The sequence below is a fragment of the Peromyscus leucopus genome, chromosome 10 (assembly GCF_004664715.2).
Source record: "Peromyscus leucopus breed LL Stock chromosome 10, UCI_PerLeu_2.1, whole genome shotgun sequence".
NCBI lineage: Eukaryota > Metazoa > Chordata > Mammalia > Rodentia > Cricetidae > Peromyscus > Peromyscus leucopus.
Genome location: NC_051071.1, coordinates 6,702,372 through 6,728,247, shown reverse-complemented (window position 1 = coordinate 6,728,247; position 25,876 = coordinate 6,702,372). Strand labels below are relative to the sequence as shown.

Sequence of the window (25,876 nt, the reverse complement as noted above, 5' to 3'; positions counted from 1 at the left end):
TGTGACTCTTCTAGTTCCTGTTTTCTAAGTGGTTTTACCAGTGGTGAGAGTAAGCTAGGTTACTCGTATATCCACTCTTTGGTTGCTAATTATATATTTAAATCACTTTATGGTTTGACACTACATGCTGAAGTAGGATGTCTCATTTTCTCAGGGTTCCATTTATAAGCTTATTTTACAGCTTTTATTTATTTTATTTATTCTTTAGGCTTGTTCCTTGTCTCCTAGGCCAACATCTTCCAGTCAACATTAAAGTAGATTGTTTCAGTGAAGTTTTGTTTATCATCTGGCCACTGCTAGGTGCCTAAGGTTATTGGATTATGTAAAACCAAGTAGAAGGATAGGTTATGCTCTACAGGCAGGTATAGCCAATATATACACAAAATGTGTAAAATATTAGCTTTATCTTCTTAGGTTGTTTTCCTTTCTAACATTAAAAACATTCAAGTAGATCAAATTTCCAATGAGAAATTGCAAAGAATTTCTGACTGATGGTGCCTGATGATACCTCATTCGATATGTTATCAAAATGTTAGCCATGTGGCAACAGTGAGAAATGAATCACATTTAGTGTGTTCACACTGTTGGACCCATGCATGACATTCATCCTTGCATCTGGCTACTCAGTTCATGCACCTAATATATTATAGAGTCAGTAACATGAGCTGACTGAGGTCAAATGGCTGGATTCTTCTCTTCTGAGGCAGATTCTCTTTGGTTGGAATGAATGTGTGCTAAAAGGTATTTGTACTCATGCCTACTCTTGTTTTGGCATTTTTAAATCTAAGAGTTTAATTAGGAAATGTCATAATAAAATATGTAATCTTTATGTAAGTATACCCTTTTTAAAATAACATATGAAGACAATATTAAAAATAAACCATGATGGAGGTAAACAAAATGTGTTATTATGTAACTATTATTCTTGATTTCCTGGAAGAATTTAAGAATTAGAAACCAGCTCTCAAAGACAGAACATGTTCAGATCTCTCTCATTTTTCAGTCTGTGCCATGACCTTAAAAATTGATCCTTGATCATATCAAACTGCTTTTCTTACACAGTTGTGGAGGTATTAGTCCCATCAAAAGGTGCTTCAAAACAGATGTATTTCTCTATTCAATTTCATCAGGCCTTCAGATGACTTTGGCTTCACAAACTGAAATTTGAGTGTTCCAGTCAATTTCTAGAGCATAACATTTGAAAAAGCCCAGTAAAACATCCCCAAGACTTGATTCTTTCTTTGTGAGATAAATAGGAACATTATGTACAAGGTTCAGATGTATAGAAGTACTAAAAGATTCTGCATAATTTTTTGGAGAGATGGTTTCAGGTAGGTTTGGAAGTATTGCAAAACCATTAAGACTATAGCTACTCAAAATACCAAGACTGACATCATTTACCCCATGTTGACTTGCCCACTTATTAATCACTACCCTGGTGGAAGAACTCAATTTTCAAGGTAGGCATAAATTCTGAGAAAGAATGTGTTTTTAATTCCAATAGTATTGTTTACATTTAAGTCAAATTCTACAACTGACTTTATCCCTGAACGTCACAATTGGTACTTTTGCATGAATTAGCTGAGATCTTTCAATGTATTCAGAATGTCTAGTAAACAAGGGTTTGTGGACTTAGGTGACTACATGTTGTGTTTCTGATTTACCTTAAAAAATCATTCTTCTTTAACAACTAACCATAAATTACCATCACAGCTTCAGGCATCAAATCCATTTAAGAATGATCCAATCAAAAAAGTCTGCTTTGCAAGCTCAGCCCTGAATTGCTCTGTGCAGCTGTTCTCTACAGAGTTTTTTCTTCAAGTAACCTGCTTGATGCTGACAAGTTTTGAACAACTCTGGTATTGCTGACTCAACATATCTTTGGCCTCAGGCAGTGTGATTTCTCTAGGTTCCAATAGTGGAACTTCTCAAAGAGGTAGAACACATCTAAATATATCTGGCACATAGTGTGTGTGAAACAATGGTGGCATGGAATATCTTCTGTCACCTTTGCTATCTGGTTAATTATAGTTGACTCTTGGTAATGTGACTAGAAATGCTGCCATTTACCATCAAGAGGCAAGTTTTTTTTTTTTTTTTCATTTCTTATTCTCTTCCTACCTCAAAATAATGGGGATATGAAGGTCTGTATTGGACTGACAGTTCCATATGTCACGGGCTGTAAAGACACAGCTCTGGACAAGTCTACATTTTTGAAATTTGAATTGTGCAAACAAGTTACTGGTGTGAATAAAGAATTGGTGAGAAAGCAAAGAAGTTTTTCTGCTGTTGGTGGCTTGGAGTAAAGTGTAGATGACTCAAAACTGAGTTTGGGAACATGCTCTCATTCGATAACATGAACATGAATTCTTCTACTATTCATTCTCCACTGCCTTTTGGAACACCAGGAGGGAGCATCAAGACTATCTTACTTTTTCAGTCTAGGGAATGAGGACAGAGTGGGAAGTGACATGAGATCTAGCAAGAACACAGAATCTGAGAGAAGCCAGCACCAACATTCTTCACAAAGTCCAGGACCCTGGGATCACTCTTGGCCTGGGTAACTACTGAATAGCACCAGGATATCCCTCTCAAAACACTAAGCCAGTTTTACAAAAGTTTCAGTTTCCTAGAATGGGAGAGGGGGTGATACAAAGTATCATTGTTAATCCCACCAATTGAGAATGAGATTACTACCACAGTTTAAAGCCAAATTTGAAGAAAGCTTTAATTAAATACTGGCCAAGTGAATAGGCTCTGGCCAGGTCCATACCTGGTTTCCCAGGAAATAGCCCAGAATCAAGTTTTGTGAGTGCTTAAGAAGGAAAACGCATAATTCATTGCATTTCCCATCAGTTCTCATCAGGGGCAAATATACATCCTGACATATTTGCTGCCCATGTACCTCCTGCTCATGTGTGATCAAGTATATCTGGTGCAGATGGGTCAAATAAATTTGTTTAGGGAAGTAAAACATGTGGCTTATTATCTCCCATGAATAACAGCCTCCAGCATTTTAGGAGCTATCTGATCTTGGGCAAGGGGCTTGCAGATCAGATCAGTTTTGTTTCATGGATCTCTAAGGCATAATAACTTAAAAAGTAATTTTGGCTCTCACACCATTGTAGCTGGAGAGTTTCTCTCTGGGTCCCACCAAGCCCTGGCATTCCTACAGCCCACTTATAAAATAAACACACAGATGCTTACATTATTTAAACTGTTTGGCCTAATGGCTCAGGTTTCTTGCTATCTAGTTCTTCTATTTTAAATTAACCTATTGCTATTAATCTATATCTTGCCACGTGGCTCATGGCTTACCAGTACTTTACATCCTGCTCCTCATTGCGGTGGCTGGCAGCATCTCTCTGCCTCAGGCTTCCACTTCCCAGAATTCTCCCTCTTTGTCCTGCCTGTACTTCCTGCCTAGCTACTGGCCAATCAACATTTTATTTATCAATCAATCATCCACAGCACTTCCCCTTTTTGTTTTTTTTTTTCAAAAAGTTTTAACTTTAACATAGTAAAATTTACATATAACAAAACAATTAGCAAGCAAGAATTACAGTTACAATATCTAGTTTATTTGTATTTGGCAAAATTAAAGAAGATATCCTATCTATCTTATATTTGTGAGTCTAAGGTTTATATCTAACTTATCTTTTATCATAACCAAGGAAATTATAACTATCTAGTCTTCAACTACATCAAAGACCTCAGAAGGATATAATATTACCTGAGAAATGGGAGAAGGACACAAGTAACTTTTGGGAGTCTTGTGAGAGTAGACAGAGACAGCTGGCAGCCTGGACAGTCATCCAAAGTTCTTTTGTAAAATTGGAGCATCTGTCTTCAGTCCATAGGCCTAGAGTCTCTCAGTCACTTCTCTCTGTGTCCTGTAGAATGTCTGGCAGTTTTCTCTGTGAAGCAGGAACCTAAAGGAACATTTTGCCAAGCAAAGTACAGTAGTCACCTTCCCATGGGTCCTGCATGTCCAGTCAATAAGTAGTCCAGGCAAGATCAGTTTCTTGCCCAAATGGCTATTTAACCAAGAACAAGATAAACTCCATATAGAGTGTCATTGATGCCCATCCTCCTTTCTGAAGTAAATTGGTGCTGCAATGAGCAGGCATGTCTCACTGTCCAGAAAGTCTAAAATTTTTAAAGCATTTTAAATGCCATATTCTGTAGGTCTTTGAAGTGTTTGAAGATTACCTACCTAACTGAATTATATCTATATATACCTAGAAAGCTAAACTAACATGACTGTAAGTTTCATTATCATAGAAGACTAATTATAATTATCCATTACAATTTAAATGAGTTACATAAACATAATACCTCAAACGAGAGTAGAAATATATATACAGTATAACAAAATTAAGTTTAAACTTTTATCAATAAACTAAAATCCATAGCAATGTAAAACATTTTAAACAAGTTGCTCTTTAAAAGTAGGTTCAATAATCTACCCTTTTATCTTATCATTATCTATACTGTCCCCTTTTGTTCTTTAGAAAGAGATTGCATTTATAATCAACCTGTTTTAAATGAAAATGTTGGTTTTTCTCTGTCCCACACCAGGGGGCTCTTCTGATATGGGACACAAGAATCTCTTAACCTTTTTTGTAGCGATATGCTTGGGTTTAGAGAAGGAGTGAGCCAATTCCATCTCCAAAGCCAGCTTGGTATATTTGGGAATTTGGGCATAGCTTCTCTTACTACTTCCTGCTGGAGGGGGGCGCTGTATCTTATGGGGACACAAAGAAGATTTTAGGCTTATGGGGTAGTTGATGAGGCTGTATTGTCTGAGCCAGTTGCCTTGAAACGGTCTGGATGTTGGGTCAGCTGAGCCTTGGTGTCATCAGAGACCTTCTAGGGAGTCATGGCTGGTCAAACCTGATGTATCTTAATCTGGAACAAATCCATATCCTCTGGCTTTCTGTGGAAACAAAAGCAGAGCCTCCTTTCCAAAGCAACATATGCTTTCATTCAAATTTTGAAGTCAAGGTACCTTTAAAATATACATATTGGCCTAACTCAACAGCTTCTACAATCAAATGTCTTTCTGCAGTTAAGAATATCAAAGACAGCATAATCCAGATTCTCTGTGTGATATCCATCTGTACATGGCTTATTTTTTTTTTTATTAATTCCACATCACACCATCCCCTCTAAGGCCCCTGAACTCACCAATATCCATGCCAAAGGACCCAGCAGCACTGCTCACCAACAGGCTCATGGGCAAATACTACTGCTCAAACAGGTCTAGGAGCAGTTCCACAGCACAGCAAGGGCCAGAGAGGGCGGGTGACCTGGGACCCAGCAGGGCAGCAGGATACAGTCAGGCCTGTGCCATGTGGGGGTGGAAGGTTGGAAGTGGTAGAAAAAAAAAAAAAAGAAGACCAAAAAAGGTTGTAGAAAAGGCAGTGTAGACAGCCCTATCAGATACACAGAGGACCATGCCTACTCTTACAGTTCATATTTTATCAAATCTTCTAAATTTTGTCTTCAAGTGCCTCATTTTACCAATCAAGTCATTTACCCACTGTCTGGTCATCTTTATGTATTCAGACATCAGGGACCTTCAACTTCTCTTTTTATGCAAATAGATGGCCAGGTTCACTACCCAAATAATTGGTTGCTGTTGGCAACAGCCATCATTGTCTGGAACTTAAGGCTTGGATCATCTGTAAGTCATCAGTAACGATTTGAAGGTATCTTGGCAGATTGGAGCCAAAGGGTGGCACAAAAGGACACCATGCAAGAGAGTTCACATGAGAGGTTGGGGTGGGCAGTGTAGAGGCAGTCTGTGAGCCAGAGGGGAAGGAAAAGAGACTGAAGAGAAAGTGCTTGCTTTTTGTATGGGGCTACAGTGCATGCACATAGGGAGAATACACCCCTCATGGTGGCAGTAGCAACAGTGCCCTGCAGCTGATGATGACATGTCCTACCATCACTGGTCCCTGAGGGCACATCTGTAGAAATGCCTGAATGCTAACATTCTTCCCTTTGATTTATTATAAAAGATGAGATAATAGGAAGGGAGGCTGGAATGAGGGCATCTTGCTCTATTAGAGTTCTTCCTGTTGTCTCAGGGCATAGACATCTTCTAGGTACAGTTGATCCTCACCATCAGAGCATATTTGGTAGTTATGTGGCTAGCAGTTGGTTGTCCTGTAACAATAATTAATTAATCATTTGATTAGAGATATTTTGAATTTGTCATTGGAGGAATGTAGAGAAGAAATTGAAAAAGCAGGGTGCAGTTAGTAGAAACAGGAAAACAAGGAGAAGGATTAGAAAGGGAAATATCTACTTCTATATGGGGTTCTCAAGGGCCCAGGGACTGAAGGCATCAAGTTGTTCCTTGCATTTTTTTGGAAATCTGTTTGAAGTTATTAAATGTTGTTTTTTTACAGTACCAGATTGGTTGACATAGAAGCCTCTTCTTTCCCTATATCCAGAGTTTGAGTAATGAGGATTGATTTTCTTTGGATTTTAAGTGTGCTCACTGGGTGGTTGGATGTCTGGGGTTAAAGAGATGGTAGAATTAACCAACAATACCTGTTTCCCACTGGAATTCCATGAGTCCTGGATGAAGGAGACCTCCACACAGCAGGGGCTCCCTCCCAGACAGTGGATTAGGCACAAAATACACCCAAGTACCTGTTTGCATAAAGACATCCTTTAGTAAGTTGAAAAGAAAAGAGTAGCTGCTTTCTGACTCAAGTAGAAAATAGCAACAAATGACCTTGCAGGTGTAAATCTCAATAGGAGAAGAATGGGTCTTTGTTAAAATAGGCTAAGATGCAGTGTTAAAAGACTTAGGAGACAAGCAAGGGAAAGGGGCAGGGGTGTTTGTTCTGGAGGGACAAAGGACTGTCTCTGGATAGAAAGGAGACAGACATGCACATAGGCAAATGAAGGTTTAAAAAAGTTAAAATGTAGCAGGAATCTTAAAAGTTCTTATTAATAAAATCAAACCCGGAGCCAGATATGGGGGTAAATGCTGGAAGATCAGAGAAGCAGAACAGGCCACAGCTACCTCACCTTGCCAATTCCTCAACTGATCATGTTTCCTCAGACTGGATGCCTCTGAGTCCAGAATGAATCTCAGCTGAACTGCTGCTCAAAAGCCTAAAAGCTTAACCAGCTCTAGTTCCTGGTTTCCATGCTTTATATACCTTTCTGCTTTCTGACATCACTTCCTGGGATTAAAGGCTTACTTTCTGGCATTAAAGGTGTGAGTCACCATGCCTGGCTGTTTCCAGTGTAGCTTTAAACTCACAGAGATCCAGATGGATCTCTGCCTCCCAAGTGATAGGATTAAAGGTGTGTGTGCCACCATTTTCTGGTCTCTGTATCTAGGGGCTATTCTGTTCTCTGATCCCAGATAAGTTTATTAGGGTGCACAATATTTTGGGGAACACAATATCACCACAGTAAAATGGGAAACCTCTGTTAGGATGAGATGTTGAATTTTAATTGGACATGTTAATCAGGTGAACCAAAGGGGGCTTTTGATTGCTAGGCTTTGGTAGTCAGTCTCAAAAGAAGGAAGTGGCCAAATAAGGGAATAGTCTTTAGTGGCTAGCTTTAGAAATGTGATCTAATGGATTTTGGCAAGGCAGAAGGAATAGGAAAGAAGGTCAAGGTCTTCCAGGGACATGTGCTCAAATAGGCTAGTGCCCTTCAAAGAATATAGAAGTAGAAGGCCCCATTTTGTTGATAGGGAATTGGGGTAAGGATTCAAATGTGGGTGATGGTGTTGGAAAGACCAGTCAGCCTCCATATCTTCTGGTCAGTCTTTAAAATAACGTTTTTTCTAGTCATAGAAGAAGCAGACAAAAAGATTGGGAAATGAATCAAGGAGGGGTGACTATAGGTGGTATAGTGACTATAGTGGTAATGGGAATTTTAGTTGGTTCCTGAGAGCCTGCTATGGAATAATTTCCCAATCTTATTTGGAGAGACTGTTTATTATGAGGTTTTTGTGAACCTTGAATCTCCATATTTAAGAGTTGCCCTGAACAGAAGCAGACAAGAGGAAGAGGAAGGAAGAAGAAAGAGACCATGTCCAATGCAGTAGAGTCAAGCATGGCTTTGTAGAGTGAAGGCTCATTCTTTTGGAACCAGAGATGATGTGGTCAATCTCAGTGTCCTCTGAAACTTAACGGAGCAGGGTCATGTTGGGGTTGATATGTAGGAAGGGCAAATGTCTTGAGGCAGGAGAATAAAGAACTTAAGATGGGATAGATGAATCTAGTGATAGAGATCTTCAAGCTTAGAGGCTGTGGGAGTTACAAGAACTATGTTGAATGGGCCCTGCTATTTAAGGGGATGGGGTGAGGAACATAGGCCAACAGGGCAGAGAAGAACTTTGTGTTAGTTTGAATGGAATTGGCCCCCATAATCTCATAGGGAATGGCACTATTAGGAGGTGTGGTTTTCTGGAAGTAGGTATGGCTTTGTTGGAGTAAGTGTGTCACTCTGGGCATGGGCTTTGGGGTTTCTGATTCTCAGGATACTGCCCAGTGTCTTAATTGTCTTCCTATTGCCTCAAAATGTAGGACTCTCAGCTACTACTTCAGCACTATATCTGCTACACATCGCCATACTCCCCATCATGATGATAATAGACTGAACCACTCAAAGTTTAAGCAAGCCACCTCAATTAAATGTTTTCTTTATAGGAATTGCCATGGCCATGGTGCCTCTTCACAGCAATAGTAAACGTAAAACAGACCTGATCTCTAATGTTGATCAGACATGAACAGGGGTTGGTCCAAGGCCAGAATAGGCAGTGGGCAGCAAAGTTTCATAGGAGGGAGCAGAGATGACAGAGTGAATAGGTGATCAGGGAGAGGCAAGGGTTTAGGTGAAAGACTAGGGATCAGAACTAGTCATCCATACATGAGCTCAAACAGGAAGGTGGGAAGAGATCACTTAGGGGGAACCCATAGTCTGAGAAGGGCCAATGACATTATTACGACAGTGTGACAGGGTGTTTTTTAAGTAGTGGTTGGTTCATTCTATCTTTCTTCGGGAATGGGAATGATATGGGCTATGGAAATCCCAAGGGATGGTGAGAGCTTTATATAGAGTTTTGGAAATCTGGGAAGTGAATTCAGGACCATTGTCTGACTGGCTAGATGTGGGTATTCCAAAGTGGGGAACCAGTCAAAGACTGTCTGAGCCCTTTTGTTGTCAATGAAAATGCCTCTACCCACCCTGAGAAGGTGCCCACCAAGATCAGGAGGTACCTAATGCATTTGATTGTGGGCATATGAGTGAAGTCAAGATGCCAGTTAGTGCCAGGGAGAAAGCCTCTGATATGGTATGTAGGAAAGGAGAAAATGTGCTATCTGGAATTGGAGTCTGACATTTGACAAATTTTACAAGAAGCAGCAATAGCCCTTAAGATATGCAAATCCTTAGGGGTGGGCTGAATGTGGGCCTTGTGAAGAGAGACAGGGCTTGGCTATTAGGATGAAAGAGTCAGTGTAAATAGGACAGAATTAGTTCAGTATTAGGGGATGATAGTGAGGATGTGGGTTGTAGTGCAAGAATTCCCAGTAGTAGATGAGATGGGTCTGAACTTCATAGGGACACAGCTCTAGCCATTCTCCCTTATAGATGATGGAATTGTTGGTCTGGTGGGACCAGCAGTAGAAAATTCCTATAGCTGATGGGAGATGGGAGCCATACCACACTAAGTGCTCTTGTTCTACTATGATCTAAGAAGCTAAGTAAGGTCAGGTCTGATTTGTACTTGGATGGGAGACTTTTAGCATGGCTATAATTTGACCTGAATTGGCTATGGACCCTCCTTTTGTTGTAAGTAGTCTGTACTCTTTCCCGATGGCTGTGTGGGACAAGAAGCTATGAAAGGCATATACGAAGTCTGTGTAGACATTTTGGTATTGTCCTTGTGCCAATTGGAAGGCATAGGAGGAAACTATTAATTCAGCCTGTAGATTATTGGTGTGGGCAGAGAGGGCCTGTGCCTCAACCATCTCAGTATCTAGCACTATAGCATAGTCTACTTTTCAAGACCCCTTGTGTGAAATGGAGCTGTTCTCTCTGTATCAGGTGTACATGGTACACCTGTAGATGGTCTGAGGCAATGTGCCCTTCTGTATGTGTAAGAGATGGTGCAGTAGTTCCTTGAAGGTTTCAATGTAACAATGAGATGGGAAGTAATCAGTATTTGGTCAGGAAGAATATTTGAGATATTGAGAGGTGGATGTGGTGATATATTGTGTACCCTAATAAAATTTGCCTGAAGATCAGAGAACAGAAAAATCAAATCACTAGATTAAATATAGATGCCAGGCAGTGGTGGCACACATCTTTAATCCTAGTACTTGGGAGGCAGAGATCCATCTGGATTTCTGTGAGTTCAAAGTTACCCTGGACTATGTGAAATTGACTCAGTCTAGGAGAGAAACAGAGCCAGGCAGTAGTGGCACACACCTTTAATCCCAGTACTGGGAAACAAACACACCTCTAACTGCAGGAAATGATGGCTAGGCAGAGAAAGGTATATAAGGCATGAGGAAATAGAAACTAAAGCCTTTTAAGCAGAAGCATCCCTTTCTGCTAGAGGCTTTTTCAAGCTGAGGAGCTGCTGAGGTAAGAGGTGGTGGCTATGACTTGTTTCTTTGTCTCTCTGATCTTTCAGCATTTACCTCAATACCTGGCTCTGGGAGTTTTTATTAAAAGACCTATTTAAAATTCAAGCAACAGGTGGGCATGATTGGAAAGCAAATGCAGCATCTTCTACTAGTGCCTCCTGAAAAGAAAGATCCCAGGAGGGAGGTAGAGTGTGTAAGTCCTTATACATTAAGAGGTGTAACACATTGTATGAGAGGAAAAGAGAGTGCTAGGTGACCTAAAAGTTATTTTTTTTTTTTTTTGGATTTGCAGATGAGGAGCTCAGCAGCTGCTAAAGCACATATTCAGGGTGCACATCCCTGGGTGATAAGGTCTAATTTTTTGATAAGTATGCTACTGGTGCAAAGGAAGGTCCCAGTTGGTGACCTATGACCCCAAGGGCACACTACTCTTTTTCTGTTACATAGAGGGAGAAGGTGCAGGTTAGTTCTGGGAGATGGAGCTCTAGTCCTGGAGAAGGGTCTGTTGCAGCTTCTGAAAGGGCTTGTTAATGGGAATAAGAAGGGTTTCATGTGAGGGGTCAAAGACTGCTTCACACAATGGGCAGCAAGGAGGGAAAAGGAGGGAATCCAGGACCATAAGAAACAGGCTATTCCTAGGAATGATAAAACCTCCTCTCTGGTAGAGGGGACTGAAAAGGACTGGATTAAGTTTTCTCTACCCAAGGTAATGGCTTTGTGGGTTGGGGTCATGGATAGTCCCAAGTAGGTGACCTGAGGAGTGGGTAATTGGACCTTAGATGGTAAGACTCTACATCACTGCTGGACAAGAAACTTAGAAGAGCAGAGGTGACAGTATGGCTAAGAGTAGGGACAGAGTGGGGGAAGGTTATTTACATAGTGTATAAGTTTAGATGGGGGGAGAGACAAAGAGAGTAGGTCAAAGGCCAGAGCCTGGCCAAACAGGTGTGGGCTAGACCAACCTCCATCGGTAGGACAGTACAGATGAAAGCAAAAATGTTTTATGACTGGTTGTCAAGGAAGATAGAGAAGAAGGTATCCTTAAGGTCCACAACTGAGAAATGGGAGGTCCCTGGGAGGACAGCAGAAAGGAGTTTGCTATGACGGGATAGAGCAAGACTACCACAGAGTTGATGATCTTGAAATGGAGTAGGTCCCACTGGGCTGTTGGAACTAGTAGGTTGGGTGGCTAGGAAGAGTTGTTTACCTTCTGGGTTTTGGAGGTCTAGATTGGTATACTGTAAGTGGGGCTTTGTGAGGCATTCAAGGAATTAAGACAGGTTTACATGTTTGTCCTGGATGACCTCTTAGAGTTTCCCATAGTTTACTGGTTTAAGGGCAGCCATACTGAAACCAGGAGGGGCAAGTTGTAAACTGATCTCTAGCTAGAATGTCACCGGGGGCATTATAGTCCCATTAGGGATCCAGGTGGGAGACTGCCTCAGCCTCAGCTGAGTGTGCTATGTTAGTTTGGTGGATTTCATCTGCATGGCCATGAGTTGTCATTGTTCTGTGTAGTATAGCAGCAAGGAAGTCAATTGATCAATAGGCAATTTAACAGTAATATCCCATTTTATAGAGCATTTTTTGAGTCTTTCTTGGAAACTGCTGATCAGATTTCTGTAAAAAAAACAAACAAACTGATCTTCATGAAGACAGTTTTTTAGACTCTTGGAGTCAATGACCCTGTTGAACTGAAATAAAAAGGATAGATTATGCAGACAAGAAGGTTCCTTAAGATGCCATATTCTTAGCTAAAGGTTTCTGTACCCCAATATTAAGCCTCTCCACTGATGCAGTAAGCCAAATCAAGCTGAATTAAAAATAAAAAACCAGGTTTATTGGAGAAAATGTTTCTGGGTGCCCTTCCAGCCCCTAGAGATGAGACAGGGAGAAGAGACCAGAAAAAAATCACATAAGTGCTCTCTAGAAGGCAGTTTAAATGCCCTGTAGTGTGGGGAGGACCTACTGCTTGGCAGGCTTTCTGAGAGGGGTGGGTTTGGAATGGCGGGGGAATGAGACTGAAATGGAGCTTCCAACTGAACACTCAGGACCCTTGATACCACGTTTGGAAGTAAAGCACAGTGAGTGTTTGAACATTCACATGTCCTGTGCTTAAATGTCAACATTGTCAAGGAGGCAGGTTTGGATGACACAGCTCTCTAAACCAAAACTCCTGGAGAATCATTCTGCAGCATCCACCAAGTCTTTCAATAGCTGAAAATTGGCAAGTATATATGCTCTTGTCCTATAAAAGGGCTGAGGGAACCAAAGATGGTAGATACAGCAGCTAATGTTCTATGCTAGAGATTGCATATGTAAGAAATTTGAGAAGCATAAGAAAGATATAAGTGGCTTGTGGAAGCTCACCAGTGTAGCTAGAGTTTTCCTGGTCCCACCTGGCCCATGGTCAGGACAAATCTCTTTCACCTGCCAGTCCCACAGCTGCTCAAACCCAACCAAGTAAACACACTTATAAACTGTGTGGCCATGGCAGGCTTCTTGCTAACTGTTCTTATATCTTAAATCAACCCATTTCTATTAATCTATAAGTTGCCACATGGCTCGTGGCTTACAGGTATCTTAACATGTTCTCATGGCTGGCAGCATCTCTCTGGCTCAGCCTTCCACATCCCAGAATTCTCTTCTCTGCTTGTCCTGCCGATACTTCCTGCCTGGCTACTGGCCAATCAGCATTTTATTTATACAGAGCAATATCCACAGCATACCAGGTTTACCTGCTAGCAATATTTGTGTATGTTTCCTTCCTTCCTTTTTCTTTGCTATTTATATTTTCTGTATATTTGAAACTTCATCCAAAACAACATACCACATATTGCTGCATCACATAATATATTTGAAGTAATTTTTCACATTATTAAAACAATTTTATGCTCCTAAATTTAGGGTCTTTAAATATTCTATCATTGATTGAAAAAGTAAAATAAAAGGAGAACATGACTCTTTTTAAAGTATGGATAGATTTTTATTGTAGATATGGGGGAAAGTGTGCAGAGAGAAGAGTCTTGGCTGAACGTAGCTGGCAGACTAAACCAGACCATGAGAGGAGGGAGGGGAAGGAAGAGCTAGAGAGGAACCATTTACCAAAAGTGCAACCTCGGCTAAATGACTGACTTATATAGGGATCCGGCTTTGGGAAGAAAATCAGAAGCCTAGACCCTAGTAAGGGGAGGTTTGGGGTAGGTGGTGGGGAAAAGAGAAGTCCTGGGAGGAGCTACACGTCCTGAGTTATGCTGGCAGAGCTAGCCAGCATCTGCTTTGTTATAGTAATAAGCATCTCAGTTAGCCCTTTTCCCCCAGTTTCTGAGAATCAGAAACTGCAATCACATGCAAAAATTTTCTCACCCAGCAATGGTGGCACACACCTTTAATCCTAGCACTAGGGATGCAGAGCCAGGCAGATCTTTGTGAGTTTGAGGCCAGCCTGGTCTACAGAGCAAGATCTAGGGCAGGCACCAAAACTACACACAGAGAGAAACCCTGTCTTGAACACACACACCCCAAATTTCTCTAAGTTGTACTCTTTTATATTTTACATATATATTAACACAAATGTAAATTTCTGATCTACTATCTAAACATATCTGAAAGACTTAGTTCCTTTTAGTGAACTGGTAAATTGGTAAATTAACCTTTATCAAGGACTCTCTATTTTAGCTTATACAATTCCAGAACATAGTCATGAAGGGAGGAATCACAGCCAGGCAGCTTACGATTTCAGATGTCTATTTTTAATTCTTCCACTTATGAGCAGTATAGTTTTAGACTCTTTAGTTAAATTCACTGATGTCAAGAGTGAGTGTGTAGCCCCAGCCTTTCCTCTCACATGTTTCTTGTGAAAACCCCAAACCATAGTAAATGTGAACTGTATCATTTTGTAGTGTCTGGTGTAGTACAATAACAGTGGGGAGAAAAAATGAATAAAAGAGAAAGCCATTTCCTCTCCTTTCACATTGTATCACAGTCTGCATAGTTTCAGGATCATGAACATTTGCAAAAACTGAGGAACATGCAACTAATTAGTTTGTTGCAAAACAGTTAGTGTCAGTGTTTGCACAGCAACCAGCAGCCACAGGGAGAACAAGCTGCAGCTATGGTCCAGGTGCTTGCTGATATTCACAATGTCAACAGAACATCTGGAGGTTGACTGAACATCCCATTCATCACAATGATGTTTCCTTACATAACCAAAATACAAAGAACTATGTGATATCTAGTCTAGAAAATTTATATTGCATATCTTTCTTGATTAGGTAACTCCCATTGTGACAGCAGGGGCATCCATAAAATCAGGAGGGCTGCAACCAAGGTCAGGCTAAATAGTCTCTCATTCGGTTGCAAATAAACCAAAGGAAGTCTGGGAGCACAATGACTCTAATTGGTGAGTGCTTTTTGTTTTATCCTAAGTGTTTTTTTGTTTTGTTTTGGTTTGGTTTGGTTGTTTTTGTTTTGTTTTTCTTTCATGCCATGGTATTTTAAAAAAGAAAAACATCTCTGTAATTAGTAGTGAGAAATGTAAATTCATGTATCTATTACTGGTATCTGATAATAACTGCATCCCCTCAGGCTGTGAAGCCAAGGAGTTGAAAGCCCCAAACCTTAAAGTAAAATTTAAATTAACACATTCAGAAGCTACACTATGAGAGGTTTTAGAGCATTTAGGTAACTCCTTTTTCCCTTGTCCCCAAGCACATAGAGTGGAAGAAGAGAGTCACAGCTATGGGTGTGTGATTGGATTCCATTTCTTGTTGTTGCTGTTGCTTGTTAGTTTGTTTATTTGTTTTAACTAATCTATCCTAGTTTATGGTTAATCATAATTTTATCAGGAAGTTTTTTCTTTTGAGGCTTATCACTTCTAGACATGCTATAATTTGAGATCTAAACTTATATTTTAAGTTTAATTACTGTGCTTAAGAGAGTTCTAGCCAGGCTGTGGTAGCACATGACTTTAATCCAACCAACCAGAGAGCCAGGCAGATCTCTGTGAGTTCCAGGCCAGCCTGATCTACAGAGTGATATCCAGGACAGGCACCAAAACAACACAAATAAATCCTGTCTTAAAAGAGAGAGAGAGAGAGAGAGAGAGAGAGAGAGAGAGAGAGAGAGAGAGAGAGAGAAATAAAAATGCCTCTAACCTGTAAACCCCACTTATTCAAAAACAGATAACTCTCTGGAATTCTGGGGGCTGTTTTTCATGTAAGATAACAAGCCACATGTTTTCAGTTCTGTAAACAAGGTGGGTTGTTCCAACTATACAATATATGTTTGGTCACATGTAGGCTGGAGATAAGAAGGCAGGAAATATGTCAGGATGTATGTTTACTCCCATTGGGCGAAGGTGGGAAGTACACAGCCATGTGGGGTTTTCCTTTATAAGCATCTGACTAGCTTGTGACATTTTTCAGGGAATCCTGGGTATGGACATGGTCAGTATCCATTGTCCTGGCCAGTATTTAATAAAGCTTGCTTCAGATTTGGCTCAAAAATTGTAGTAGTGGTCTTATTCTCTCCCAGTGGGATTAACAGTAAATATAAATTACATAGCATACTTCAAACTAAATATAACACTGTCTTATGTTTTTGTTTTTCAGCCTATACTTGTATATTTGCTGGGAGACCAAGGATATGCTAAATGTGCAGAAAAAATAACCACTAGTACTTGCTTTTTCCTTATCTCTTATTTGTAGCTGAATGTTTTCCTGGTCCTCTCTGGCTCCTGTGACCCCCATGGTCCACAGCCGCTCAGACCCAAGTAAACAGACACAGGCCTATATTAATTAAAACTGCTTGGCCATCTGCTCAGGCCTACCATGAACTAGCTCTTAAACTTCAACTCAGTCCATTTCTGTTAATCTATATGTCACCATGTGCTCCGTGGCTTTACCTGTGTGCCACTACATACTTCTCCCTGGACAGTGGGCTGGCATCTCCTGACTCAGCCTTTCTCTTCCCAGAATTCTCCTTCTCTGCTTATCTTGCCTATCCTTCCTGCCTAGCTACTGGCCAATCAGCATTTTATTTATCAACCAATCAGAGCAACACACATTCACAGCATATAGAATGACATTCCACAGCACCTATTCAGGTCTCAGCTTCTGAAATGTGACCTCTCCTCGACATGTTCACTGAACTTTCTCTTTCTAAGGTCAGCGATAGCCTCTGTTGATAAAACAGTGGAGAGCCAGTCCTACATGACTTAACCTCTTTGCAGTTGCCGATAGTGCTAACCAGCATCTCCCAAAAGTCTTTTCCCCGGCCTCTCAGACACAACACTGTCTGCCTTCCCTCTGCTGCCTCCATCTTTGGTCTGTTTGGTGTTTCTCTCTCACAAAGAGGACCTTCTCACCTTCATCCCTCCACATACCTTCTTCTTACTCTCAGACTCAGCTAAAGTAGATTTTGCTCAAGTTTTAACAAGTGCTAGATCTCTGTTATCTTCTTCTGCCTTTGCTACTTCCACCATCCAAATAGAGGCCTGCATTTCATCTCACTCTCTGACTTAAAGTTCTTTAATTCTCATCCCCACTATTCTTTCTATAAACAGATAGGTGAAAATGTGAGTTTCAATCACATCTGATGATTTGTTTATATGGTACCTGTTTTGTTTGGCGACTCTTCCAAATAACAGAGAAAACAAACAAACAACAGAAACAAGAAAAGATACCTCGGATTGAGTTGCTGGTCTCCTGTGAATGCCAAAGTACCTCCTGAGCCAGCCCTGGGTTGATAACTCTGTAGAGGGAGAGAATGACAGTTTGTAGCTTCTAGGCAGGGTGTTGCCAGGTGGTGGACATGTGGGAGGAAGCCAGGCACTTCACTTCCAAAGCTACAGAGAACAGTTGATGAGCCAGGAACTGATATTTAATCTTTAGTGTTGGTGCTACAGAGACATAGATGAGGATTGTTTGAGCATAAGGAATAAAACGCCTGTCCAGGCATTCTGCTGCTTTAGTATAGAAAAAGAAAATTCACTCCCAGCAGATTTCTGGGCTTGGATTCAATGAGTAGTTATTGGGTCCATTTTTTATTCTTTAATAGTTTTTATTTAACTAAGAAATTTTGTATTCATTCCACATATGAAACACAGATCCCTCCCTCATCCCTCCTCCTGCTCCCCACCCAGCCTTCCAACACAGCTCACCCCCCAGATCCTCCTCCAAAAAGATATAGCCTCCCATGGGAAATCAGCAAAGCCCAGCACATTCAGCTGAGGCAGGTCCAAGCCCCTCCCCCTGCATCAATGCTATGCAAGGTGTTCCACCATAGACAATGGACTCCAAAAATCCAGTTCATGCACCAGGGATGGATCTCATTCCCACTGTCAGGGGTCCCTCAAACAGACCAAGCTACACAACTGTCTCGCCCATGTAGAGGGCCCAGTCCAGGCCCATGCTGGCTCCATAGCTGTCGGTCCAAAGTTCATGAGTTCCCACTAGCTTGGCTGGGTTGTACCTGTAAGTTTCCTCATTATAGTCTTGATGCCCCTTGCTCATAGAATCACTCTTCTCTCTCTTCAACTGGATTTCCAGAGCTCTACCTGGTGCTTGGCCATGGCTCTTTGCATCTGTTTCAAATCAGTTACTGGATAAAGGCTCTATGTTGACAGTTAGGGTATTCACCAATCTGATTACTGGGGTAGGCCAGCTCAGGCACCCAATCCACTACTGCTAGTGGTCCAAGCTGGGGACATTCCTGTGGATTCCTGGGAACTTCCCTTGCACCAGGTTTCTCACTATCCCCACAATGTCTCCCTCTATCAAGATATCTCCCTCACTGCTCTTCCACTTAGCCCCCGTTCCAACTTGAACATCCCATTCCCCCATGCTCCAATACCCTACCCACTAGCCTCCATTGTCCCACCTCACCCTAGTTTACTCAGGAAATCTCATCTATTTCACCTTCCCAGGGCAATCCATGCATCACTGTTAGGGTCCTCCTTATTATCTAATTTTTCTGAAGCTGTGGGTTATAGTCCAGTTATCCTTTGCTTTACATCTAGTATCCACTTATGAATGAGTCCATACCATGTTTGTCTTTCTGAGTCAGGGTTACCTCACTAAGGATGATATTTTCTAGTACCATCCATTTGCCTGCAAATTTCAATATGTTATGGATTTTTACTACTGAGTAGTATTCCATTTTGTATATGTACATTTTCTTTATCCATTCTTTGGTTGAGGGGCATCTAGGTTGTTTCCAGGTTCTGGCTATTACAAATAATGCTGCTGCTGTGGGATATTGTTCTGTATTCTGTGAATTGTGTTGCTCTGATTGGTTGATAAATAAAATGCTGATTGGCCAGTAGCCAAGCAGGAAGTATAGGCAGAATAAGCAGAGAAGGAGAAGGAAGAGGAGGGCTGAGTCAGGAGTCGCCAGCCAGCAGAACTGAGAAAAGGTATCAAGCCTTGTGGCTAAACATAGATAAGAATTATGGGTTAACTTAAGTGTAAGAGCTGGTCAGCAATAAGCCTGAACTAATGGTCAAGCAGTTATAATTCACATAAGCCTCTGTGTGTTTACTTGGGGGATGCGAGTGGGAGAGATTTGTCCTGACCAACAGCTGTCCAGGACACAGGAAACTTCCAACTACATGCTGCTATGAACATAGTTAAGCAAGTGTCCTTGTGATGTGATTGAGTAGTATCCTTGGACCTTGAGGTAGATTGATTTCCAATTTTCTGAGAAACCTACATACTGATTTCTAAAGTGGTTGTACAAGTTTCCACTCCCAACAACAGTGCAGGAGTGTTCCTTTTGCTCCACATCTCTCCAACATAAGCTGTCAACAGTGTTTTGGATCTTAAATATTCTGACAGGTGTAAGATGGTATCTCAGAGTCATTTTGTCCCTGATGACTAAGGATGTTGAGCAATTCCTTAAATATATTTTGGCCATTTGAGATTCTTCTATTGAGAATTCTCTGTTTAGCTCTGTAGCCCATTTTTGAATTGGATTGTTTGGTATTTTGATGTCTAGTTTCTTGAGTTCTTTACATATTTTGGAGATCAGCTCTCTGTCAGATGTGCAGTTGGTGAAGATCTTTTTCCATTCTGTAGGCTGTTGTTTTGTCCTACTTACTGTGTCTTTTGCCTTACAGAAGTGTCTCAGTTTCAGGAGGTCCCATTTATAGATTGTTGCTGTCAGTGTCTGTGCTACTGGTATTATATTTAGGAAGTGATCTCCTATGCCAATACATTCAAGGCTACTTCCTACTTTCTCTTCTATCAGGTTTAGTTTAACTGGATTTATGTTGAGGTCTTTGATCAACTCTGACTTGAGTTTTTTGCATGGTGACAGATATGGATCTATTTGCAATCTTCTACCTATTGACATCCAGCTATACCAGCACCATTTATTGAAGATTCTTTTTTTCCCTTGTATGGTCTTGGCTTCTTTGTGAAAAATCAGGTGTTCATAGGTGTGCGGATTAATGCCAGGGACTTAAATTTGATTCCATTGGTCCACATGCCAATACCAAGCTGTTTTTATTACAATAGCTCTATATAGTAGAGGCTGAGGTCAGAGATGCTGATGCCTCCAGAGGTTGCTTTTTTGTAAAGGATTGTTTTGGCTATCTTGGGTTTTTTGTTTTTCCATATGAAGTTGAGTATTCTTCTTTCAAAGTCTTTGAAGAATTGTGTTGGGATTTTGATGGGGATTTCATTGGATCTGTAGTTTACTTTTGGTAAGATTGCCATTTTTATTATGTTGATTCTACCTATCCATGAGCATGGGAGATCTTTCTATTATCTGATACCTTTTTCAATTTCTTTCTTCAAAGACTTAAAGTTCTTGTCGTACAAGTCTTTCACTTGCTGAATCAGAGTTACTCCAAGATATTTTATATAATTTGTCGGTATTGTGAAGGCTGATGTTTCTCTGATTTCTTTCTAAGCTCATTTATCAGTTGTATAAAGGAGAGCTACTGATTTTTTTCTCTTGAGTTAATGTATCCAGCCACATTGCTGAAATTGTTTATCAGCTGTAGAAATTTCCTGGTAGAATTTTTGGAGTCACTTACATAAACTATCATATCATCTTCAAATAGGTAAATTTTGACTTCTTCCTTTCCAGTTTGTATCCTCTTGATCTCCTTTTGTTGTCTTTTTGCTTTAGCTAGAACTTCCATATTGAATAGATATGGGGAGAGTGGACAGACTTGGCTTGTTCCTGACTTCAGTGGAATGACAATCAGTTTATCTCCATTTAATTTAATGTTGGCTGTCAGCTTGCTGTAAGTTGTATTTATTATGTTTAGGTATTTTCTTATATTCCTGATCTCTCCAAGACCTTTATCATGCAGAGATGTTGGATTATGTTAAATGCTTTTACAGCATCTAATAAGATGTTCATGTGGCTTTTTTTCTTTCAATTTTTTTATATGGTGGATTACATTGAAAGATTTTCCTATGTTGAACCATCCATGCATCTCTGGGATGAAGCATACTTGATCATGGTGGATAATTTTTTGATGTGTTCTTGGATTCGGTTTGCCAATGTTTTATTGAGTATCTTTGCATCAATGTTCATGAGGGAGATAGGTCTGTAATTCTCTTTCTTTGTTGCATCTTTGGGTGGTTTGGGTATCAGGGTAATTGTAGCCTCATAAAAAGAGTTTATCAGTGTTCCTTCTGTTTTGATTGTGCAGAACAGTTTGAAGAGTACTGGTATTAGCTCTTCTTTGAAATTCTGGTAGAATTCTGTACTGAAACCATCTGACTCTGGGCTTTTTGTGGCTGGGAGTATTTTAATGACAGTTTCTATTTCCTTAGGGGTTATAGGTCTATTTAAATTGTTTATCTGGTCTTGATTTGGTTTTGGTATGTGGTATCAATCCAGAAAATTGTGCATTTATTTTGAATTTTCCAATTTTGTGGAGTACAGGTTTTTGAAGTATGACCTGATGATTCTCTGGATTTCCTCATTGTCTGTTGTTATGTCTCCTTTTCCATTTCTGATTTTGTTAATTTGGATGTTCTCTCTTTGCCTTTTGGTTAGTGTGAATAAGGGCTTGTCTATCTTGTTGATTTTCTTAAAGAACCAACTCTTTGTTTCATTGATACATTGTATTGTTATCTTTGTGTTTATTTTATTGATTTCAGCCCTCAGTTTGTTTATTTTCTGGCATCTATTCCTCCTGGGTGAGTTTGCTTCTTTTTATTCTAGAGTTTTAAGTTGTGCTGTTAAGTCACTAGTGTGAGATTTTTCCATCTTTTTTATGTGGGTATTTAGTGCTATTGATTTTCCTCTTAACACTGCTTTCATAGCGTCACATATGTTTGGGTGTGTTGTACATTTATTTTCATTGAAATCTAGGAAGTCTTTTATTTAGTTCCTTATTTCTTCCTTTACCCATTGGTGATTCAGTTGAGCATTATTCAGTTTCCATGAGATTGTAGACTTTCTGTAATATTTGTTGCTGTTGAAATCTAACTTTAAGCCATGGTGGTCTGTAGCTGAAGCTTTCCTGTATACCACCTGGCCCATAGTCAGGATAAATCTCTTTCACCCACCACTCCTGCAGCTGCTTGGACCCGAGTAAACACACAGAGGCTCATATTAATTAAAACTGCTCGGCAATTAGCTTAGGCTAACTATTGACTAGCTCTTATGCTTAAATTAACCCATGATTCTTATTTATGTTTAGCCACATGGCTTGATACCTTTTCTCAGTTCTGCCTTCACATCTTGCTTCCTCTGTGTCTGACTCAGCCTTCCCTTTCCCAGAATTCTTTCCTCTGTTTGTCCCACCTATACTTCCTGCCTGGCTACTGGACAATCATCATTTTAATTATTAACCAATCAGAGCAACATATTCACAGCATGCAAAGCAATATCCATAGCAGTGGTCTGAAAAATATGGGAGGTTATTCTAATTTTTTTTTTAATCTGATGAGATTTGCTTTGTGACTGAGTATGTGGTTGATTTTAGATAAGTTTCCATGGGGTGCGGAGAAGAAGGTATATTCTTTTGTGTTAGGGTAGAATGTTCTGTACATATATATTAGGGCCATTTGAGTCATAACATCTCTTAGATTGTTATTTTTCTGTTAAGTTTCTGTCTGGCAGACCTGTCCATTGGTGAGCGTAAGGTGTTGAAGTCTCCCACTACTAGTGTGTGGGGTTTGATGTGTGATTTAAGCTTTAGTAATGTTTCTTTTACAAATGTGGGTGCCCTTGTGTGTGGGGCATACAAGTCTCAGAATTGAGACTTCATCTTGGTAGATTTTTCCTGTGATGAATATGTAATGTCCTTCCTGATCTCTTTTTATTGATTTAGTTTGAAGTCTATTTTGTTAGATATTAGGATAGCTAAAGCAGCTTGCTCCTTAAGTTCATTTGTTTGGGAAGTCTTTCCCCAGCCTTTTAAGCTGAGGTCGTGTCTGCTTTAAAGTTGAGGTGTGTTTCTTGTATGCAGCAGAAGAATGGATCCTGTTTTCATATCCCTTCTTTTAGTCTGTGTCTTTTTATAGGTGAATTGAGTCCATTGATATTAAGGGATATTGATGACCAGTGATTGCTAATCCTATTTTTTTTTCCGGTGGTAGTATGTGTGTATTTCCCTTCTTTGGGGTTTGCACCTGTTAGGTTATCTATTACATGTGATTTTGTGGGTGCATCTAACTTCTTTAGGTTGGAGTGTTCCTTCTAGTGCTTTCTATAGGGCTGGGTTTGTGGATAGGTATTGTTTAAATCTGGTTTTTTCTTGGACTCCCTTTGCATTCCATCTATGGTGATTGAAAGTTTTGCTGTATTAGTAGTCTGGGGCATCCACAGTCTTTTAGTGCCTGCATCATGTCTGTCCAGGACCTTCTGCCTTTTAGAGTCTCCATTGAGAAGTCAGGTGTTTTTCTGATGGGTATGCCTTTATAAGTCACTTGGCCTTTTTCCTTTGCTGCTCTTATAATTCTATCCTTATTCTGTATATTTAGTGTTTTGATTATTAGGTGGTGAGGGAATTTGGGGGGTCTAGTTTATTTGTGTTCTATCAATTTATTGTATCTTCATAGGCATTCCCTTCTTTAAGTTGAGAAAGTTTTCTTCTATGATTTTGTTGAATGTATGTTCTGTGCCTCTGAATTGGTATTCTTCTCCTTCTTCTATCCCTATTTTCCTTGGGTTTGGCCTTTTCATGGTGCCCCAGATTTCCTGGATGTTTTGTGTTAGGACGTTTTTGGCCTTAGTGTTTTTTTTTTTTTTTTTTTGACTGACAAATCTATTCCCTCTCTTGTATCCTCCATGATACAGAGATTCTTTCATCTCTTGTATTCTCTTGGTTATGCTTGCTTCTATAGTTCCTGTTCATTTACTCAGATTTTCTATTTCCAGAATTCTCCCAGTTTGTGTCTTCTTCATTGTTTCTGTTTCAATTTTCAGGTTTTGAACTGTTTTCTTCACCTACTTAATTGCTTTTTCTTGATTTTCTTGGCTTCCTTTAAGGCATTTATTGATTTCTTCCAATTTTTTGTTTGTCTTTTTTTCAGTTTCTTTAAGGGAAAATTTCATTTCATCTTTAAAGGCCTCTATCATCTTCATAAAGTTATTTTAAGGTCACTTCCTTCTCTTTCTTCTACATTGTGATGTTCAGGTCTTACTGTTTTAGAACCACTAGGTCCTGGTGATGCCATATTGTTATTTATGTTGTTGTATGTATTTTTGCACTGGTATCTACCCATCTCTTCCTCTAATAGGTGCAAGAGATGTCTGTTTCTGAGAGAGCTGCTCTTGGTCCAATCTGTGCTGGCTGTGCCTGTGTTTCAGGGGGCTACTCTTGCTCCAATCAGAGTTCTTGGTCCAATTGGAGCTCTTGGCCCAATCTGTGTTTGGCAAATTCTGTGTCTCAGGTAGACTGTCTTGGTCCTATCAGAGTTTTTGGTCCTCTTGGTCCAATCAGAGCTGGTGAAGTCTTTATCTCAGGGAGCTGGTGAAGTCCAGAGGGATGGGTGGGTTTGGGGCATGAAGTTGGTCTTGTAGATTGCAGGGTTGAGTCCAATGGGGGGTGTTGGTGGCCATGTCTGACAGGAGGAGTCTTCCCGGCTGGCCTGCACCTGGGGCAGTGATGGATGGGGGAAGGGAGACACTGGTTTTTCCCCCAGGACCTGGATCCTAGAGACAGAACTCTTGGGCTAGGAGAGGAGACACCTCTTGGTCCAATCAGAACTGGTGGATTCTGTGTCAGGGAGCTGCTGAGGTAGCAGGGGGATGGGTGGATTTCGGGGAGGAAGTGGGTATTGAAGATCTCAGGGTCCAGTATGCTGTGGGGTAATGATGGGGATGCCTGCCCACAGGAGTCTTCCCTGCTGACCTGCATCTGGGTTAGTGATGAGTGGGAGTGGCCCCATTATTTTAAATGGAGGAATTTCTATTTCTATCTGTGGTTGCTAATTGAATGTGTGAGGCTGTTTTTCCCCCTGGTATGAAGAAGGATGTTATTATATCTTGTATGGGAGCAAAGCAGAGGATGTACAATGGTGACCTCAAACTGTGGCTGTATGACAAAGGCCATGGTGTCATCAGAGACCTTTCAGGGGGTCTTGGCTGGTCAAACCTGATGTATCTTAATCTGGAACAAATCCATAGCCTCCTGCTTTTTGTCGAAACAAAAGCAGAGCCTCCTTTCCAAAGCAACATATCCTTACATCCAAATTTTGAAGTCAAGGTATCTTTAAAATATAGATATTGATTTAACTCAACAGCATTTACAATCAAATGTTTTTCTGCAGTTAAAAATCCCAAAGAAAACACAATCCAGATTCTCTGTGTAATATCCATCTTTATGTGGCTTATTTTTTATACTACCTTTACTGTCTCTTTAAAGACTTTATTTTTAAAAACTATAATTTGTTTATATAACTGCATATATTCCTTTTTCTCTCTCTTTAAAGCTTACGTACATTTTTATACACATTGTAAACCATTTAAAGTCTTGTTTTAACTGAATCTGCCTTATTGTGTAACTATTGCTTTAAACTGCAGCATTCTAAGACTGAAATGGTGCTGTGACTGCTGGCTCTGCGTTCCTCAGCTTCCCAACATGGTGGTAGTACGTTTACTGCCAGCTCTGGGAGCCATCAACTCTTAGGAACAGTGGGTCTGTGCTTTTATCAAAGCACTCTTTTTTTCTTTTTAACTAGCAAAAATTATATCCAACACCCAGCATAGTGGGCACCTTGGAGACACCTCTATGTAACATAGCATAGGTCAAGCCTGCACGCATG

At 40.3% G+C, this 25,876-nt stretch overlaps 1 pseudogene; it reads right to left on the bottom strand.

The window, feature by feature from the left end:
• Window positions 1–911: 911 nt before the first annotated feature.
• On the bottom strand, window positions 912–2,386 carry LOC114685236 (annotated as a pseudogene).
• Window positions 2,387–25,876: the final 23,490 nt, after the last annotated feature.